The sequence below is a fragment of the Macaca fascicularis genome, chromosome 13, assembly GCF_037993035.2.
Source record: "Macaca fascicularis isolate 582-1 chromosome 13, T2T-MFA8v1.1".
Classification (NCBI taxonomy): Eukaryota; Metazoa; Chordata; class Mammalia; order Primates; family Cercopithecidae; genus Macaca; species Macaca fascicularis.
This window is the reverse complement of record NC_088387.1, coordinates 36,497,699-36,519,991: the sequence shown is the minus strand read 5'-3', so window position 1 is coordinate 36,519,991 and position 22,293 is coordinate 36,497,699. Positions and strand designations below refer to the sequence as shown.

Sequence of the window (22,293 nt, the reverse complement as noted above, 5' to 3'; positions counted from 1 at the left end):
TAGTTCCGCATCATCATCTCAATCAGGTCTAGGTGTGATGGAGGCTCCTGGGGTGTAGCTCCAACTTTCAAGTGTGTTTCCTCTCCATCTGTGGATTCATGAAACCAAAGACACCAGATGTGTGCCCTGCATCAATCCACCTGACATGCAGTGGTGGGACAGACATGGATCGCTGTGGTAGAGATTCCTGATCAAAAATTGGGAAAATGAGAGGCAAGAAGACCACTGGTTCACAGAAATTCTCAAATCCAGCTGATTAAAATGTTGGGAGTTCCTTGATGAGGTTTCAAGACCTAGCAATAATTCTCCATGACTTTTGCCTGCATCTTTTAGGCTCTTGGCTGGGCCTCTGAGCCATCCCTCCTTTATCATGAAAGGTAAAAATCCTTTGCACCTGAATGGTTTTCTCAGCCTGTTTCCTCCCAGTAAAATGTTGGAGGTCCAAAAGACTTCTTTCATTTTGTGCATCTTAGTCCCTTTCAGCCCAAGCTGGCAGTATTTCTGCTTACATAATTTTCTCAAAAACTTTGTGCATCTTCTGTGAATCTCACCAGACTTCACTCTATTTGTCAAAAGTCTTGGGCTTCTGCTGGTGGCCGATGCTCTTAAACTTCCTGGAGGACCTATTGTTTTACTGGAAAGGAGCGGGGAGGGACACCCTAATTCTCCTGAAAGAGCCCCGTGTGTGACTAATACTCTGATTCTTTGGTCTTTCTGAAGTCTTAATGAAAGGTGGTAGGTCACACCTTTGCCTTTATTTTATTGCCAGACCATGTTTTCCTGGCAGTGCTCAGAAGTAATATTTTTCTTCTTTTTAGACATGGGGTCTCACTCTGTTGCCTAGGCTGGAATGCAGTGGCACAATCTTGGCTCACTGCAGCCTCAACCTCTCAGGCTCAAGTGGTCCTCCCACCTTAGCCTCCGTAGTAGCTGGGACTACAGGTGTGCACCATCATATCCAGCTAATTTTTTAAAATTTTTGTAGAGATAGGGGTCTCACTATGTTGCCAAGGCTGGTCTTCAACCTCTGGACTCAATCAACCCTCGTGCCTCAGCCTCCCAAATTGTAGGGATTATAGGCGTGAGTCACTGCATGCAGCCAAGAAGCCATTTCTTAACTTTCATATAGTTTGCCATCTACAGAGACTGCAAACTTTCAAAATCATAAAGTCCTGGCTCCTTTTTTTGTTTAATAGTTTTAATAGTCCTTCCTTTGATTTATCTTTCTCCTCTTGCAATTTACTATAGGCAACAAGAAGAAACCAGGAGGCATCTTCAATACCTCCCTTGAAAATCTTCTTAACTAGATCACCTAGTTCATTAGCCACATATTCTGGCTTCCACGTGATTTCAGATTGACATGTCACTAAGCTTTCTATCACTATACAATAAGCACACACCCATCCTTCCTCTAGTTTCTAATAATATTTTCCTCATTTCCTTTTTAGCCCCCATTGGCAGCCTCCTCAAAGTCATGATGTTTACTAACAATGTGTTCAAGGCAATTTAGGCTTTTTCTAATATGCTTCTCAAAATCTTCCCAGCCTCTGCACACCAAGGATTCCAAAGCTGCTCCCACACTTTTAGGTGTTAGTTAGCAGCAGTTTCCAGTTACCAAATTCCAGTTACCAAAATCTGTATTTGTTATCAATGGAGGCACAACAAATTACCCCAAAACGTAGTAACTTATAACAACAACACTTATTACCTCATAGTTTCTGTAGTTTCATAGTTTCTGTGGCATGCAGATTGCATGGCTTGCTACAATCAAGGTGTTGGCTGGGGCTGTGGTCTCATCTGAAAGCTTGACTAAGGAATGCTCCAGTTCCATGCTTACTTACATTAGTGTTGACAGGATTCAGTCCCTCAAGTGTTGTTGGATCAAAGACCTCAGTTCATTGCTTGTTGTAGGCTAGCAGCCACTCTCAGTTTATTGTCATGTGGGTCTCTCCATCAGACAACTCACAGCATGGCAGCTTGCTTCATCACAGCAAGCCAGTAAGATGAGCCAGAAAAAGAGAGTTTGGGCACCACAGAATTCACACTCTTTTGTAACCTAAGCTAGGAAAGGGCATCCCATCAATTTACCATATTCTATTTGTTAGAATCAAGTGATTGGGTCTATCCTATGTTCAATGGGAGGGGATTACATGAGAATGTGAATACCAGGAGGTGGAGATTGTTTGGAGCCAGTTCAGAAGCTGCCTACTATATAAGCCTTTTTGAAACTCTCCCCTCCTATGGATTTGAAAGCACCACACTTGCCAAGTCTTACCCCTTCTCAGCCTTCAGAGATATTGGTGGACCTCAGCTGTCTTCTCATACCACACCTTCTTCCTAGCTGAACTTAATTCCATCGCTACTAGTGACTCTGGGATTCACACCATTAGAAGTACTCAGAGGTATTAAGCTGGCTAGAAGACAAGGCAAGACCTCCTAAAAGGTACAAGGAGTAATATAGTGAATAACCATGTCCTCATCGCCAGTTTAAGAAATAAAACAAACAATACCAGTTCAGTCCCTGCACCTGCCTTTCTATTTATATTTTATATTTTCAGCCTTCTCTTCAGAGGCAACTGCTGTCCTGAGTTTGGTGTTTCTTGCTATTATGCATTTCTTCATATTCTTACTACATGTATATGCATTCTTAAGTCATATTTATTATTGTTTTGCATGGTTTAAACTTTCTGCAAACATAGTCATATTATATGCATTTCTCTGCTTTGTGTTTACTCTTATTATGTATGTGAGACTTACCCATATTAATACTTGTGGGTCTGGTTTATTCCTTTCCATTGCTGCATAGTATTCCATTGCATAAACATACCACAATTATGCTCTTAATGAACATTTAGTCTGCTCTTATAAACAATGCACAATGAATATTCCATGTCTCTATTAGCCATATGTGGAAGAGTTTCTGTAGAGTATGGGCTAGAAATAAAATGTAGGATATGTGCATTTGCAAATTTTCTAGATAATAATAACTAGTGCTCCAAAGTTATTGTCTTGAATTTATTCTCCTACCAGCAATGTGTAAGGGTTCAATTTACTCCCTGTTCTTAACATTTGAAGTGTCAGGCATTGAAGTATTTGTTATATGGTGGATGTACAATAGAATGTCATTCCACTACCAGCAGTGTGGTAGACAAGATATTCTTAGGGCATCTCCTATGAAAATGAAAAGAAATAAGAAAGAGAGAGGAGGAAAGGAAGGAAAAAAGGAAGGAAGGAAGGAAGGAAGGAAGGAAGGAAGGAAGGAAGGAAGGAGGGAGGGAGGGAGGGAGGCAGGGAGGGAGGGAGGGAAGGAAATCCTAGATCTTGCCTAAACCATTATTTGTATTGCTTTGCTGGGTTTGTGAGAAATGGAGAGAAATTTTCAAGAGGGAAAAGTCTTGAGAGGCAGAGGTGCCCGGACAGTAAATGCTACCTGCAGTCTTGTAGTCAAGAGATTGATCCTTGGGCCAGTAGCAAAGGGCTGGAATGGGAACTCGGCCTGAGACCTGATGAGAGGAGATAGGAACAAAGAGGGTTAAAGTGACCCTAGGAGAGTGGCTCTCTGGCATGCAACAAAAGAAAATGCAAATTATATTTGGAGGAAACCATCCCCAAAGTAAGCTCTAGGGATTCCTCCCAGATTTAGATAAACCAAATATGAACTCACAATTCATTATCACCAAAGAAACAAAGCTAGAAACACAAAAATATGAAAGCGACAAGGGACTGTCAGTAGCAAGACAGATTTTAAAACAAACTAAGGGTTTAGAAATTAAAAATATAATTGTTGAAATAAAAACTCAATAGACCAATCTCCCTCATGAATATAGATGTGCAAAACCTTAACAAGTATTAGCAAATAAAATTTGGCAATATATAAAAAGAATTATACCTCATGACTAAGCAGGGTTCCAGGGATGAAAGGCCGGTTCAATATTTGAACATCAATCAATATAATTTACCATATTAATAGGCTAAAGAAAAATACCTACAAGATTATATCAATTGATGCAAAAATAAGTATTAGACAAAATTCAACACCTTAAATGATTCATGTTCATTATTAAACAAATGACTCCAGAAAAATAGGAGTAGAGGGGATGAATCTCCACAGAATGATGCTGAGGAAAAAAAGTCAATCCAAAAGGTTACATACTGTATGATTCCATTTATATAACATTCTTAAAATGACAGAATTATAGAAATGGGGAATGGCGAATAGATTAATGGTTGCCAGAAATGGGTGGGGTGGGAGAAAAGTAGGGGTGGGTATAAAAGGGCAGCATGAAGGATTCTTGGGTGAGCAAATGTTCCATGAGATTCCATAAGCGTGATGGAAATATTCTGTATCTGGGTAGCATAATTGTCAACGTCCTGGTTACGATACTGTTCTGTAGTTTTGCAAGATGTTACCATTGGCAGAAACTGGATAGAGTACGTGGGATTTTTCTATGTTATTTCTCAAAACCGCATGTGAATCTACAATTCTCTCAGAATTAAAAGTGAAAAAAAAAACTACTCCATGGAAGAGTTAAAGAGAAGAGTATATAAATGACGAGAGAATTTATCCAAAATGGAAAGAGAGAGACCAAGGAGATAGAAAATAAGAGTAAGAAAATAAGAGACCGGGCGCGGTGGCTCACGCCGGTAATCCCAGCACTTTGGGAGGCCGAGGCAGGCGGATCACGAGGTCAGGAGATAGAGACCATCCTGGCTAACACGATGAAACTCCGTCTCTACTAAAAATACAAAAAATTAGCCGGGCGCAGTGGTGGGCGCCTGTAGTCCCAGCTACTCCGGAGGCTGAGGCAGGAGAATGGCGTGAACCCGGGAGGCAGAGCTTGCAGTGAGCCGAGATCGCGCCATTGCACTCCAGCCTGGGCGACACAGCGAGACTCCGAGACTCCGTCTCAAAAAAAAAAAAAAAAGAAAAGAAAAGAAAAGAAAAAGAAAAAGAAAAGAAAAAAAAAGAAAATCAGAAGAGTAGGATGGGAAGGTTCAACATATCCCGATCAGAACTTCACAAGGATGGAATACAGAAAATGGAAGAGAGGCATCTTTGAAGTGATAATGGCTGAGAAATGTCTAGTACTGAGGATAGACTAGAACCCATAGCTACAGGAAACAGGATAAATAAACATGAGTCAACACCTAAACACACTGCAGTGGAAATGCAGAACACTTAAGACAGAAATATTTTAAAAGACCACAGGACATCCTGGCTAACACGGTGAAACCCCATCTCTACTAGAAATACAAAAAATCAGCCGGTCGTGGTGGCGGGCGCCTGTAGTCCCAGCTACTCGGGAGGCTGAGGCAGGAGAATGGCGTGAATCCCGGAGGCGGAGCTTGCAGTGAGCAGAGATCGCGCCACAGCACTCCAGTCTGGGCGACAGAGCGAGACTCTGCCTCAAAAAAATAAATAAATAAATAAATAAAGACCACAGGAAAAACTCACATCACCTGTAAAGAAGCTACAATTAGATCTGCAGTCAATTTCTCATAGCAATTATACAAGCTAGATCACAGTGAAATTATATATGCATACACACCCACATAAAATAGGAAGATTGCTGCTATCTTTTTAAAATAGACTTTATTTTTCAGAAGAGTTTTAGCTTCACAGCAAAATTGAATGGAAAGTACAGAGACTTCTCATATAATCCCTGTCCCTGCCAACCTTCCCAACTACGAATATCCTACACTGGAGTGGTGCATTTATTAAAACTGATGAACCTATATGGACACACAGTTATCACTCAAAGTTTATAGTTGAGCCATTATAGTCATTAGGGTTCACCCGTGGTGTTGCACGTTCTATGAGTTTTGAAAAACGAATAATGAACTGTATCTGTCACTATAGGATCATGCAGAATAATTCTATTGCCCTACAAATCCTCGTGATCTACCCACTCATCCCTTTCTCCCCTCAACCCCTAGCAACCACTGATCTTTTTACTATCTTTTTTCTTTGTTTTTTACTGTTTCACTTTTTCCAGAATGTCATATAGTTTGAATCATACTGTATGCATCCTTTTCAAATTGGCTTCTTTCACTTAGTAATATGCATTTAAGTTTCTTCCATATCTTTTCATGACTTGATTTCTTTTTAGCTCTGAATAATAATCCATTGTCTGAATGTACCAGGGTTTGTTTATCCATTCACCTACTGAAGGGCATCTTGGTTGCTTCCAGGTTTTGTCACTCACGAATAATGTTGCTCTGTGCATCCATGTGCAGGTTTTCTGTGCACATAAGTTTTCCATTCATTTGGATAAATATCAAGAAGCATGATTGCTAGGTTGATATGTTTTTTAAATTGTTTTAAATATTTAATTTACATACCATGTGATTCTCCCATTTAGAGTGTACAGTTGAGTGTTTGTAATGTATTAACTATCACCATAATCAATTTTAGGACATTTTCATCCACCCTTAAAGGCACCCCGTATCCATTACTGTCACTCCCCTATTCTCCCGCTCCTCTCACCCCAGCCCCTGGCAACCACTAATCTGCTTTCTGTCTCTATAGATTTGCCTATTCTGAACATTTCATATAAATAGAATCATACAATACACAGTCTTTCCTGACTGTAATCCTGGCTACCCGAGAGGCTGAGGCAGGAAACTCACTTGAACCCAGGGGGCAGATGTTGCAGTGAGCCGAGATCGTGCCACTACAGTCCAGCCTGGGTAAAAGAGCGAAACTCTATCTCAGAAAAATAAAAAACACACATTGTCAGCTGGGTGCACAGGCATGTACCTGTAATCTCAGCTACTAGGGAGGCTGAGGCAGGAAGATTGAGTCCAGAAGTTTGAGGCCAGCCTGAGCAATATAGGGAGACCACATCTCAAAAAACAAAAATAAGTCTGGGCATGGTGGGCCATGCCTACAATCCCAACACTTTAGGAGGCTGAGGTGGGAGGATCTCTTCAGCTCAGGAGTTTGAGAACAGCCTGGGCAACATAGTGAGACCCCCATCTCTACAAAAAAAAAAAAAAAAAAAAAACAGCCAGATATGGTGGCACATACCTGGGGTCCCAGCTACTCAGGAGGCTGAGGTGGGAGGATTGCTTTTGCACAGGAGTTCAAGGCCACAGCAAGCCATGATCATGCCACTGCACTCCAGTCTGGGCAACAGAGCAAGACTGTCTCAAAAAAAACAAACCAAAACAAAAAATCCCCCCAAAATAAAAATAAGCATTGGCACTCAGAATTTTGTCAACGTATCTCCGTTGCCTTTTATTTTTCAGTGTCGCCATTTCTTTTAAAAATTAAATACCATCCTATGCTAGCTTAGTGAATATAGTATCTTATGTCTCTGAGAATATGAACTATAGTTTCTTTGAGATTTTCTTTTTTTTTTTTTTTTGAGACAGAGTCTTGCTCTGTTGCCCAGACTGGAGTACAGTGGCACAATCTCGGCTCACTGCAGGCTCTGCCTCCCGGGTTCACGTCATTCTCCTGCCTCAGCCTCCCGAGTAACTGAGACTACAGGCGCCCACCACCACACCCGGCTAATTTTTTTTTTTTTTTTTAGTAGAGACGGGGTTTCACCATGTTAGCCAGGATGGTCTCGATTTCCTGACCTCGTGATCCACCTGCCTCGGCCTTCCAAAGTGCTGGAATTACAGGCGTGAGCCACCGTGCCCGGCCTTCTTTGAGATTTTCTTCTGCTCAGCCTCCCATGAATAAAATTCAGTTAGAAATTGGAATATACTGTTGTTGTGTAGCCGCATGCCCCCACAGTGGAGGCACTTGAAATGATCTTCAAATTGTAGTGTCCACTATAGCCCCTTGAGGAGTTTCTAAAAACTACACATACACCTTCCCGCACCCAGATGTGCTGGTGCAGCGGCTCTGGAAGAGGGCTCAAGAACGCACCTCTCAGCCAGCCCGCAAAGGCATTTCCACCTTAGTGGCTCCCTGGGAAGGGGCCCTGCCTCTGGATGTCTTGGGAATTAAGTCACATTGTCGTTCTGCTTCCATCTCGAACTTGCAATTCACGTCACCCTCCTGAGCCTCAGTTTTCTGACCCATGGAACAGAGAAAATATCCACCTGCCTTCCTCACCCCGTGTTATGTGGACTAATTGAGATGACTGGAAAAAAATCTCTGCAAACCACTCAGTCTTCTCACGTTGTAAGGGAGAACTATGATGATTTGTGCTGTTTTACCAGCTGAGGACTCCACTGGAGTCCTACCATGTGTCCTACCATGTGATGCTATGAGAGGTGCTCAGCTTCTCTGATTATGAAAGGAAAAATTTGGATGCAGTGTTTTTTTACCCTGTCTGCTCATTAGAATCACCTGCCAATACCTGGGCCCACCTCTGGAAATCCTGCTCCAAAAGGTCTGGAGTGGAACACAGGCATCAGCTTGTTTGAAGATGCTTCCTGAATGATTCTCACATGCAGCCGAGGCTGTACCACAGGCTAGGTGATCAGGAAGGCCTCTGTCAGCTCTAAAAATATTCCAAGTCCTGCGGGGATTGCCAGGCCAGAGACACAGATGGTAGTACCGGATGGGCTGGGGCTATCACAGCAGTTCTCGGCTTCCCCAGCTCTGCTCAGCTCCAGCCAGATCCTCTTCCCAGCCAGCAGGGCCCCCAGTTCACTGTGGCATGAGCAGCTCAGACTGTAAGAGGTCACAGCTGTGCACCTGGCAGACGGCCCCAACACACTGATCCGTGCAGCCTTCTGAGACATCAGCTGCGGGTGGGCTGGGGGGTCAGCTGTCTGGGGGCCAGCTTAGTGCTGAAGCATTTGCAAGCATTGGGGAGTAGGGACTTCCAGCCAGGAGGTGCTGCATTTGAAAACAAAAAATGTTTAAAAAAGTTTCCTGGCTTCATTAAAAAACACATGATAATTATTAAAAACTTCAACAACGGCCAGGTGCAGTGGCTCATGCCTGGAATCCCAAAACTTTGGGAGGCCGGGGCAGGTGGATCATGAGATCAGGAGATTGAGACCATCCTGGCCAACATGGTGAAACCCTGTCTCTACTAAAAATACAAAAATTAGCTAGGTGTGGTGGTGCGTGCCTCCAGATACTCAGGAGGCTGAGGAAGGAGAATCACTTGAACCCAGGAGGCGGAGGTTGCAGTGAGCTGAGATCACACCACTGCACTCCAGCCTCGCCGACAGAGGGAGACTCCATCTAAAAAAAAACAAACAACCAAAAACACAGAGAAATCTTCAACAGCACAGAACAAGGTAAAAAAGGAACAACAAAAATATCACATGGTACACCACCATTTAGCAATAATCTCTGTTTACACTTGATAATACTTCCAAATGTCCGTGTATGTCATGGCCCTGACAGTTACCTTGTTGAGTGTTTACTCCAGGGCAGGAAAAAGCTAAGACCTGACTTCATGAAACTGCCGCAGGACACAGGATGGCGGGGACTCCTATGACTCCCTTCCCACGGGTTGAAGAAATAGGGTGAGGAACCTGCCCAAGGTTACATCTAGAAGGTGCTGGACCTCAAGCCCAAATCTGTCCAGCTCCAGTGTTCTAATACTAATTCCTACCAAGTGCTAAAGTAGTGGCAGGTTATATTATAGAAATTGTCTTTCAAAAGAGTGAGTTCTGGGTCCTTTTTCACTTGAGGTCTCCTGACCTTTCACCAAAATCATCAAAATGCTTTTGTTTGTTTGTTTGTTTCACCAGTGATCAAAGAAAAGCAAATCAGCCAGCTGCAGTGGCCCATGCCTGTAATCCCAGCACTTTGGGAGGCTGAGGAGGGAGAATCGCTTGAGCGCAGGAGTTAGAGACCAGCCTAGGCAATACAGTGAGACCCCCATCTCTACAAAAAATAAAACATTAGCCAGGTATGGTGGTGTGTGCCTATAGTCCCCGCTACTTGGGAGGCTAAGGTGGGAGGACTGCTTGAGCCCAGGAGATCAACGCTGCAGTAAGCTATGATTGCATCACTGAATCCCAGCCTGGGTGACAGAGAAACCTGCTGTCTCAAAAAATAGGGAAAATATCATTTTTTTACATATCACATTGGCAACATTTTAACATAAAACAAGATACATATGAAGAGTTTTAAATGAATGTTCAAATACCTTGATTCAGTAATTTCATATCAAGGAACCTATTCTAAGAAGACAGAGAGGTAGGGGAAGATTTATTCATAAAAATATTCATCGTGACATTATTCAGAGCTGTGAAAATTGCTGTGGAAAATAATTTGAATGTATAACACGCAACTTCAGAAAATTATGCCAGCACAAAATATCATACTAGAAAGTATATTTAAGGCTGGACATGGTGGCTCACACCTGTAATCCCAGCACTTCGGGAGGCCAAGGCAGGCAGATCACCAGAGGTCAGGAGTCTGAGACCAGTCTGGCCAACATGGTGAAACCCCGTCTCTACTAAAAATACGAAAATCAGCCAGGTGTGGTGGCAGGCGCCTGTAATCCCAGCTACACGGGAGGCTGAGGCAGGAGAATCACTTGAACCCTGGAGGCAGAGATTGCAGTGAGCTGAGGTCGTGCCATTGCACTCCAGCCTAGGTGACAAGAGCAAAACTCCATCTCAAAAAAAAAAAAAAAGTATATTTAATAGCACACAAAAATATTTCCAGTATATGTAAAGTGGAAAAAGTAGGATATGGTTCTGATTTGGTGACATTTGTAAAATAAATCCATATAAATTAAACAACATTTCAGTCTTCTTATTACCTAGTAATGTGAAAAGGAAAGGGAAGCTTAGGGTATGGTCAGGACAGGTTGCATTCAAATATCGGCTTGCGGCATACTCACAATTCCTTCTGTAGGTGTGGGGGCCTGCCCAGAAATAGGCAGCTAAATAGATTTCAGAAGAGATCTCTACACGGGCCAGAAGGCATCTGCCTCCCAAAGTGTTAAGATCCTGAGTCAGGGCATAACAAAACAAACAAACAAAAAATCCACAAAACAAAAAATGGTTTCAGACATGGACCCCAAAGCAACAGTGCCAAGGCCATAGAATCCAAATTACAGATATCAATGTACAAGCAAGTTGCTTCTCCTACCAGTAACAATGAGGCACAGCTCCCTGGTGCGTAGCAGAAGGCTGTCTTTACTTAATGATTGCTATGGCTTGAATGTATGTGTTGGAAATGTAATCCCCAGTGTAGCAGTATTGGGAGATGGGGTTCAATGGGAGTGGTTTAGATCATAAGGGCTCCACCCTTATGAATAGATTAATGCCAATTTTAAAAGAGCTAGACATTGCAAATTCAAGCTCTTGCCTTGTCTCACCATGTGATGCCTTCAGTCATGTTATGATGCAGCAAGAAACCCTCACCAGATGCATCCCTCAATCTTGGACTTCCCAGCCTCCAGAATCATGAACCAAATAAATTTCTGTTTGTTACAAATTAGCCAGTGTGTGGTATTCTGTTATAGCAGCACAAAACAGACTAAGACGACAATGGCTAGTGACACTCTGAGCAAGGCTGGGAGGCCAGGGTTTGCAAATATGAATAGGAACAGCCTAGAAGGACAGTCCAATGTTACCAACACTTATCTCTGAGTGGTGGGATTAACCAATTATTTTTCACTTTTTACATTTCTGTTTTTTCTAAATTTTTTTTGTCCTAAATACATATTACTTTTTGAAAATTCTTATCAAGAAAAATGTTAAACATACCAAAAGTAAAGAGACTAAAAAAAATTAATCTTCCTCTGTCCATCACTAAGCTTTGGCTATTCTCAACATTCTGTCAAACCTGTTTTATCTCTCCACACCCCAATTTTGTTTTTTCCTCAGTATTTTGTTTTATTTTATTGGGACAGGGTCTCATTCTGCCACCCAGGCCAGAGTGCAGTGGCACAATCATGGCTCACTTGACGCCTCAACCCCTCTGGCTCAAGCAATCCTCCCACCTCAGCCTCCCAAGTAGCTGGGACTACAGGCACATGTCATCATGCTCGGTTAATTATTTATTTATTTTTAGAGACAAGGTCTCACTACGTTGCCCAGTTTGGTCTTGAACTCCTGGCTTCAAGTGATCATCCCTTGCCTCAGCCTCCCAAAGCTGTGGGATTATAGGCATGAGCCACTGTGCCTGGACTTTTCCTGGATTTAAAAACAAATCCTAATTTTTTCATGTGAGGCCAGCAAAGCCCCCTCAAGTTGTCTCCTATGTCCTTTTCAAATGACTTCATTGGTCTTTGACAGTTTCTGTGCTTCTGGCACAACAAGATATTCCTGCTAGTGCTAGATATTTTTAAATGGTCACAAATTCCTCTCATTCCTGTATGCAGGCTTCTTTGCAATATGACTTTGCAACTTAGAGTTGAATGGACTCTCGAACAATATGCAGCAGGAGAAATGGGAGGATTTTGCTCCCCCAAAGTACAACAAGGCCCTCTGTTAAAATGACATGTTACCTAATTCCTGTTAAAATGACATGTTACCTAATGCCAAAGAGGTTTTATGTAATACAGTAAAATTAACAACATCTTTATCCAGCCTCTCCCATCAAGACATATGGTTTATTTCTCCTACCTTTGAATCTGGACTTGGCCATGTACCTTGCTTTGGTCAATGGAACATTACTGATAGTGTAGAGTAGCACTGCGTTCATTTGGCTGAGGCCATTCTCAGTTTCGACACAAGATGGGGAGGCTGCTCATAGAGGATGAGCTCTGTATTGTGTGGAGGAGGATGGCAAGCTGATGACGTAAGCCCCAATCCGTATTAGTTATCTGTTGCTGAATAACAAAACACTCCAAAATTTACAACCAACAATTATCATCTCATATTATGGTTTCTGTGGGACAAGAATTTGGTAGTTTAGGTAGGTGACTCTAGCTCAGGCTCCCATGAGGTTGCAAGCAGGATGCCATCTGGGGATTCAGTCACCTGAAGGCTTGACAGGGTCTGGTGGGGGTCTATCTCCAAGATGGCTCCCTTACTGGACTATTGGCAGGAGGTTTCAGTTCCTCACCATGTGGGACTAGTGTCCCGACATCTTGGTTTCTGGTTTTTCCCCAGGAGAGTGATCCGAGAGAGCTCATGGAGAAAGCCACAATGCTTTTCTTTTCTTAGAGACAGGGTATTGCTCTGTTGCACAGACTGGAATGCAGTGGTGCAATCATTACTCACTGTAAACTCTAACTCCTGAGTTCCAGCGATTCTCCTGCCTCAGCCTCCCGCCTCACTGGGACTACACGCACGTGCCACCATGCCTGGCTAATTTTTAAAGTTTTTTGTACAGACAGGGTCTTGCTATATTTTCCAGGCTAGTCTCAAACTCCTGTCCAAAAGCAACCCTCCCGCCTTGGCCTCCCAAAGTGCTGGGATTACAGGTGTGAGCCACCATGCACAGCTGCACATGCTCTGTATGTCCTGATCTTGAATATCACACACTGTCACTTCTGCCACATGCCATTTACTAAGCAAATGACTAGGGATAGCTCATGCTTAAGGAGATGGGAGAGGGGAAATAGGCTCCACTTTTTTTTTTTTTTTTTTTTGAGACAGAGTCTGGTTCTGTCACCCAGGCTGGAGTGCAGTGTCACGATCTCAGCTCACTGCAACCTCTGCATCCCGAATTCAAGTGATTCTCCTGCCTCAGCCTCCTGAATAGCTGGGATTACAGGTGTGTGCCACCATGCCTGGCTAATTTTTTTGCATTTTTAGTAGAAACGGGGTTTCACCATGGCCAGTCTGGTCTCGAACTCCTGGCCTCAGGTGATCCACTCACCTTGGCCTCCCAAAGTGCTGGGATTACAGGTGTGAGCCAGCTCCACCTTTTGAAAGGAAAAATATTCAAAACTTTGTGGACATATTTTAGAAAACCAAACTCTCTCACTCAAATTTCCTTTCCCAGCTTCCTTACACACTGCCATTTTATTCACAAGGCAAACATGCCTTACCAGTTTAGTAGAAAATAAGAGGTAAAGTTTCATGCTAAAAACGGAGTTTTTAGTGCTGCAGCTTAACTGTCTATCCTTCTCATTTTGCAGTTACTGTAAACATTGCAAAATGTGAATTGCATGTATTAGAAGTGATGTGTATTGTGACACATTCATCATTTTTTCAATTTTCTCATGTAGATATTTACCATACTCTTCCAGTTATATCCTCTTAGAACTAGCATTTGTGTCTTACCAACATGTTTGATAGTCCAATATGCTGATTTTTGAAGATAGATGTAGTATAAAAAAGAAAAGGGGTATTCAAAGCCTAAGCTTACAGAACTTCCCTTTTTTCCTTTTTTTCTTCTTCTTCTTCTTTTTCTTTTTCTTTTTTGAGATGGAGTCTCACTCTGTCACCCAGGCTGGAGTGCAATGGCACGATCTCGGCTCACTGCAACCTCCACATCCCAGGTTCAAGTGATTCTCCTGCCTCAGCCTCCCAAACAGCCAGGATTACAGGCGTCTGCCACCATGCCTGGCTAATTTTTGTGTTTTTAGTAGAGACGGGGTTCCACCATGTTGGCCAGGCTCGTCTAGATCTCCTGACCTCAAGTGATCCACCCACCTTGGCCTCCCAAAATGCTGGGATTACAGGCATAAGTCACTGCACCAGTTTTTTATTTATTTATTTATTTTTAAGAGACAAGGTCTTGCTATGTTGACCCCAGGCTGGTCTCTGGTCTGGAACTCCTAAGCTTAAGGTGTCTCAGCTTCCCAAGTAGCTGGGATTATAGGCACTCATCCCTGTACCTGACTACAGACACTTATCAAATTAGCGATGAGAAATTTCAGTTTTCTGAGTCATTTCAATGCACTAGAGAACAAACGACACAAAAAAGTTCATCTACATAATTAAAGATATTTGTAAATGGACTTTACATGGGCTTTGTGTTTTCTTTTTTTTTTTCTTTTTTTCTTTTTTGGTTGAGACAGAGTCTCGCTTTGTCACCCAGACTGGAGTGCAGTGGCCGGATCTCAGCTCACTGCAAGCTCCGCCTCCTGGGTTCACGCCATTCTCCTGCCTCAGCCTCCCGAGTAGCTGGGACTACAGATGCCCGCCACCTCGCCCGGCTAGGTTTTTGTATTTTTTAGTAGAGACGGGGTTTCACCGTGTTAGCCAGGATGGTCTCGATCTCCTGACCTTGTGATCCGCCCGTCTCGGCCTCCCAAAGTGCTGGGATTACAGGCTTGAGCCACCGCGCCCGGCCCTTGTGTTTTCTATTCCTTTGTGTGTCATCTGTGGTGAACAACCTACACATTCAGCAATGGCTCCCACAAAAGTAAAAAGATACTTGACTACAAATCACAGTCATTTGACAAGTAAAGGGGCTGATTATTGTAAGTAGTTACTAGAATCTTCAAACAGGCTAAAGTTTTTAAAAGTCACAAGTAGCAAAAAGAGTCAGGAAAAAAATTAGTAGCAGAATTATTGCCTAGGACAGGAAAAGTCATATAGTTAATGAGACACTAACAATACCAGATGGAAACTTAGAGTTGAGTGGACTGTAGAACAATATGCAGCATGAGAAATGGGACGATTTTGCTCCCCCAAAGTGCAACAAGGCCCTCTGTTAATGACATGTTACCTAATGCCAAAGACATTTTTATGTAATACCGTAAAATTAACAACATCTTTATCCAGACTGAGTCAAGAGATGTCACCAATAAATGTAATACCTTAACATTTGTAATATTTGTAAATTGCAATAAAATTCAACGTCATTTTTCCGCTGTAAAGAGCTGCCACAAAATCCATCAAGAAAATGTAGGAATTACACATATATATGCAGCTAACAACAGAAATGCAAAATATGTGAAGCCAAAAAATGAAAGAATTGAAGAGAGAAATAGACAATTCGACAATAATAGTTTAAGATTTATATGCTTCATTTTCAATAATGAGTAGAACAACTAGACAGAAGGTCGACAAGGAAATAGAAGACTTGAACAGCATTAGAAACCAACTAGACTTAACAGACATCTACAGAACACTCCACCCAGCAAAAGTGGAATCGAAATTTCTGTTAAGTGCACATGGAACATTCTAAAGATAGACCATATGATGCTCATAAAACAAACCTCAATAAATTTAAAAGGATAGAAATAATACAAATTATGTTCTCCAATTACAATTAAATGGAATTAGAAATCAACAGAGAGAAATTTGGTATATCCACAAATAGGTGTTTTGTTTTTAAATTATTGACTTGAAGCTCATATAGGTGGAAGTTAAACAACATACTTCTAAATAGCAGAAATAATTTTTTTATTTTTTATTTTTTTAGACAGAGTCTCACTTTGTTGCCCAAGGCTGGAGTGCAATGGTATGATTTCAGCTCACTGCAACCTCTGCCTCCCGGGTTCAAGCTATTCTCCTGTCTCAGCCTCCCAAGTAGCTGGGACTACAGGTGGCCACCACCATGCCTGGTTAATTTTTGTATTTTCAGTAGAGATGGGGTTTCACCATATTGGTCAGGCTGGTCTCAAACTTTTGACCTCAGGTGATCCACCTGCCTCGGTCTCCCAAAGTGCTGGGATTACAGGCATGAGCCACTGCGCCTGGCTAAGAAAGAAATTTTTAAGGCCGGGAGCAGTGGTTCATGCCTGTAATCCCAGCACTTTGGGAGGCCGAGACAGGTGAATCATGAAGTCAGGAGTTCGAGACCAGTCTGGCCAACATAGTGAAACCCCATCTCTACTGAAAACACAAAAAAATGAGAGGGGCATGGTGATGTGCACCTGTAATCCAGCTACTCAGGAGGCTGAGGCAGGAGAATCACTTGAACCCGGGAGGCAGAGGTTGCAGTGAGCCGAGATCGCACCACTGTACCCAGCCTGGGCGAGAGAACGTGACTCCGTCTCAAATGAAAAAAAAGAAAGAAAGAAATGTTTAAAAATCAGAAAATACTTTGAGGCAAATGAAAATGAAGGCATACATACCAAAATTTATGGGATACAGCACTAGCAGTGCTTAGAGGGACATTTATAGCTGTAAATGCCTACATTAAAGAAGAAGAAAGGTCTCAAATAAATAACTTAATCTTCTACGTTAAAAAAATAGGAAAGGGTCGGGCATGGTGGCTCATACCAGTAATACCAGCGCTTTGGGAGGCTGAGGCAGGAGGATTGCTTGAGTCCAGGAGTTCGAAAGCAGTCTGGGCAACATGGCAAAACTCCATCTCTACAAAAAATACAAAAATTAGCTGAGTGAGGTGGCACAAACCTGTAGTCTCAGCTACTCAGGAGGCTGAGGTGAGAGGATCACCTGAGCCCAGGGAGGTTGAGGCTGCAGTGAGCCATGATTGCACTACTGCACTCTAGCCTGGGAGACAGAGTGAGACTCTGTCTCAAAAGAAAAAGAAAAAGAAATTAGAAAGAGAAGAGCAAACTAAATCCAAAGCAAATGGAAAAAAGAAATTAACAAAGATTAGAACAGAGATACATGTAATACAGAATAGAGAAACAACAGAGAAAATCAACAAAACCAAAAGTTGGTTTTTTGAAAAGATCAATGAAATTGACAATATTTAGCTAGAATAATCAAGGGGGAAAAAAAAGAGAGAAGACTCAAGTGACTGAAATCAGAAACTGAAATCAGTAAAGAGGAAATTTACTACCAACCTTACATAAATAAAAAGGCTTGTAAGAGGCCAGGTGCAGTGGCTCACACCTGTAATCCCAGCACTTTGGGAGGCTGAGGTTGGTGGATCACGAGGTCAAGAGATCGAGACCATCCTGGTCAACATGGTGAAACCCTGTCTCTACTAAAAATACAAAAATTAGCTGGGCGTGGTGGTGTGCGCCTGTAGTCCCAGCTACTTGGGAGGCTGAGGCAGGAGAATCTCTTGAACCTCGGAGGTGGAGCTGGCAGTGAGCCAAGATCATGCCACTGCACTCCAGCCTGGCAACAGAGCGAGACTCCATCTCAAAAAAAAAAAAAAAAGAAAAAGGATTGGAAGAGACTACTGACCAAGCTCACACCTGTAATCTCAATGAATTGCTTGAGGCCAGGAGTTTGAGACCAACCTGAGCAACATATAGGGACTCCACCTTTTTTTAAAAAAAAAGTTATTTAATTAGCTGGACATAGTAGGATGCCCATAGTCCTAGCTATTTGGGAGACTGAAGTGGGAGGATTGCTTGAGCCTAAGAGTTCAAGATCGCAGTGAGCTATGATCATGCCACTGCACTCCAGCTTGGGTGAGAGAATGAGACCTTGTCTCTAAAAAAAAAAAAAAAGAAAGAAAGAAAGAAAGAAAGGGGCCGGGCGCAGTGGCTCAAGCCTGTAATCCCAGCACTTTGGGAGGCCGAGACGGGCGGATCACGAGGTCAGGAGATCGAGACCATCCTGGCTAATATGGTGAAACCCTGTCTCTACTAAAAATACAAAAAAAAAAACTAGCCGGGCGAGGTGGTGGGCGCCTGTAGTCCCAGCTACTCGGGAGGCTGAGGCAGGAGAATGGCGTAAACCCGGGAGGCGGAGCTTGCGGTGAGCTGAGATCCGGCCACTGCACTCCAGCCTGGGTGACAAAGCGAGACTCCATCTCAAAAAAAAAAAAGAAAGAAAGAAAGGAAAGGAAAGGAAGAAAAAAGTATGTCAACAAACTGGATAACTTAGATGAACAAATTCCTAGATAGACAAAAACTGCAAAAATTACCTGGAAAGAAATAGAAAATCTGAATATATTTATAACAAGCAAAGAAATTGAGTCATTAATCTAAAAGCATTCAGCAAAGAAAAGCTACCAGATGGTTTCATTGATGAATCCCCTCAAATGTTTGAAATGTTCGACCCTTCTCAAACTCTTCCAAAAAATAGAAGAGGATGGAATACTTCCTAACCCATTCTATGAAGTCAGTAGTACCCTGATACCGAAGCCAGACACAAAGACATCACGAGAAAAGAAAACTATGAACCAATATCCCTATGCATATAGACACAAAGATCCATAACAAAACACTAGTAAACAAAAGTTTGCAACGTATAAAAAGTTTTATACACCATGACCAGGTGATATTTATCTCAAGGATGCAAGGTAGGTTCAATATATGAAAATTGATTAATATACTACATCACATTAATAAAATAAAGGACAAAAACTATGCGATCATCTCAATACAATTAGGAAAAGCACTGGACAACATCTAACACCCTTTCATGACAAAACACACTTAACAAATTAGAAATGGAAAGAAATTCTCAACCTGATAAAGGGCATTCTGAAAAACCCATGGTTAATAGCATAATTAATGGTGAAAGACTAGATGCCTTCCCCCTAAGATCAGGAGCAAGACAAGGGTGTTCACCAATTGTAATCCACATAGTACTGGAGGATCCAGCCAGGGCAATTAGGCTACAATATGTAATAAAAGCCATCAGGATGAAAAGGTAGAGGTAAAGCTATCTTGATTTGCAAATCTTATATATAGAAAATCCTAAGGAATCTAACAAAAAATTATTAGAACTAATAAATTTAGCAAGATTGCAAGATATAAGATCAATACATAAAAATTAATTATATTTCTACATATTTGCAATGAACAATCTGAAAATGAAATTAGGAAAACTGTTTCATCTACAATACCATCAAAAAGAATAAAATCCTGGGAATATGTTTAACTAAAGAAGCATAAAATTTATACTCTGGAAACTATGAAAATATTCATGAAACAAATGCAAAAGTCCTAAATAAAAAGAAAAATATTACATGTTCATGGATCAAAAGACATAATTTTTTTATCTTGGTGGTCATATTTATTGGAAGAGCTTGAGAGAAATGAAAATACCGTTTAGCGTAGTTGTGAGTTATCTGCAAATCAACTAACTTCAGGAGTGGAAGAATCCCCAGAATTATTTCTTAATATCAGAATGTATGCAGGTTTCTCTTTTGAATGTCTTGTACATTTAGAGAGGCCACTGTGCAAAGTCTCCTGTTTTCCATACAGGACAAATTCTTTGTTTCAGCCAACTCTCAGTGGAGGGGCAACCAGGACAATGACATCTCCCTGGACAAAGAGCACTGGAATATTCTATTTCATTGATTTATATATCTCTTCATATGTTTCTTCATCAATGTCTACAGTAGTCACAGTTTCTTCCACATCTCCCAAGGTCATGTTTAAATGTTGATCATAAGCATGGTAATCTGCCTCAAAACTCTTGGTCATTTCTCATTTTCACATAGATTAGTTCATCTAGGCTGAGCCTGATAAAATCCAGGGGCTCCTCTACAGTGTTGGTAGTTTGTTGCTGGTCTACATTGTCCGCCATGTTTACAGAAGACGTAAATATTTTAAAATGTATGTATGTATTTATTTTATTTATTTATTTATTGAGATGAAGTTTCGCTCTTGTCACCCAGGCTGGACTGCAATGGCGCAATCTCAGCTCACTCCAACCTCTCTCTCCTGGATGCAAGCCATTCTCCTGCCTCAGCCTATGGAGTATCTGGGATTATAAGCATCCAGAACCACACTGGCCAATTTTTGTATTTTTAGTAGAGACGAGGTTTCACCATGTTGCCCAGGCCTGTCTTGAACTCCTGACCTTAAGTAATCCACCCACCTTGGCCTCCCAAAGTGCTGGGATTACAGGCATGAGCCACCACGTCCAGTCTATTTATTTATTTTTACCATAAGACTTTTTTGTGAATACTTAATATTGTTAAGATGGCAATACTCCCCAGATTGATTTACAGATTCCATGCAATTCCTATCAAAATCCTAGCTGACTTCTTTGAAGAAATTGACAGACTGATTCTAAAGTTTATTTGGAATTGAAAGGAACTCCGAATAGCCAAAATAATCTTGAAAACGAAGAACAAAGTTAGAGGACTCACGTTTCCTGATTTCAAAACTTAATACAAACCAACAGTATTCAAGATAATGTGGTACTAGCATAAGGACAGATATATTGATCAATGAACTAGAATTGAGAGTCCAAAAATAAAACCATGTGTCTACAGTCAACTAATTTTTGACAAAGATGTCAAGATCATTCAATGGAGAAAAAATTGTCTTTTCAGCAAATGATGCTGAGACAACTGGTAGCCATATGCAAAAGAATGAAGTTGGCTTCTTACCATATACAAAAATTAATTAAAAATGAATCTAACACCTAAGTGTAAGAGCTAAAACTATAAAAGTCTTGGAAGAAAACATGAAAGTATTGCAAGAAAAATATTGATTACCTTATATTTGGCAATGGATATTTAGATATGATACCAGAAGCGAAAGCAGTCGAAGAAAAAAAGATAAATTGGTCTTGATCAATATTAGAAACCTTTGTGCTTCAAAGGACATTATCAAGAAAGTGATAAGACAGTCCACAGAATGGGAGAAAATTTTATAAATCATATTGCTAATAAGGGATTTATAACTAAACATATAAAAGACATAAAAAACTCTTACAACTCACACTCAATAAAATACAAATAATTAAATTTTAACATGGGAAAACCACAACAAGGTGAAGGGACTTAGCACTATTGAACTGTATATATAAAAGGACTAAGATGGTAAATTTTATGTTGTGTATGTTTTCACAATTTTTAAAAGTTTTTTAGGCCAGATGGGGTGGCTCACGCCCATAATTCCAGCATTTGGGGAGGCCAAGACCGAAGCCCAGGAGTTTGAGACCAGTCTGGGGAAAATAGCAGGACTTCATCTCTACAAAAAATTTAAAAATTAGTCAGGCATGGTGGTACATGACTGTAGTCCTAGCTATTCAGGAGGCTGAGGCAGGAGGACTGCTTGAGCCCAGGAGTTCGAGGCTGCAGCGAGCTACAATTGCACCACTGCACTCCAGCCTGGGTGACACAGCAAGACCTCATCTCTGAAACAACGACAACAACAACAACAACAAATTTTTTTAATGGGCAAAGGTTCTATTTTTTTTTTTTTTTTTTTTTTTGAGACGGAGTCTCGCTCTGTCACCCAGGCTGGAGTGCAGTGGCGCGATCTCGGCTCACTGCAAGCTCCGCCTCCCGGGTTCACGCCATTCTCCTGCCTCAGCCTCCCGAGTAGCTGGGACTACAGGCGCCCACAACCGCGCCCGGCTAATTTTTTGTATTTTTAGTAGAGACGGGGTTTCACCGTGGTCTCGATCTCCTGACCTTGTGATCCGCCCGCCTCGGCCTCCCAAAGTGCTGGGATTACAGGCGTGAGCCACCGCGCCCGGCTGGGCAAAGGTTCTAAACAGACATTTCTCCAAAGAAGAAATAGAAATGGCTAATGAGCACATGAAAAGATACTCAACATTATGAGTTATCAGGGAAATGCAAATCAAAAGTGAGATACCACTTCACACCCACTAGTATGGTTATAATGAAAAAGATAGTAACAAGTGTTATTGAGAATGTGGAGAAATCAG

The 22,293-nt window shown here is 41.7% G+C and overlaps 1 pseudogene; it reads right to left on the bottom strand.

The window, feature by feature from the left end:
• Window positions 1-19,761: 19,761 nt before the first annotated feature.
• On the bottom strand, window positions 19,762-20,193 carry LOC102126146 (U6 snRNA-associated Sm-like protein LSm3 pseudogene; annotated as a pseudogene).
• Between the last annotated feature and the right edge of the window lie 2,100 nt (window positions 20,194-22,293).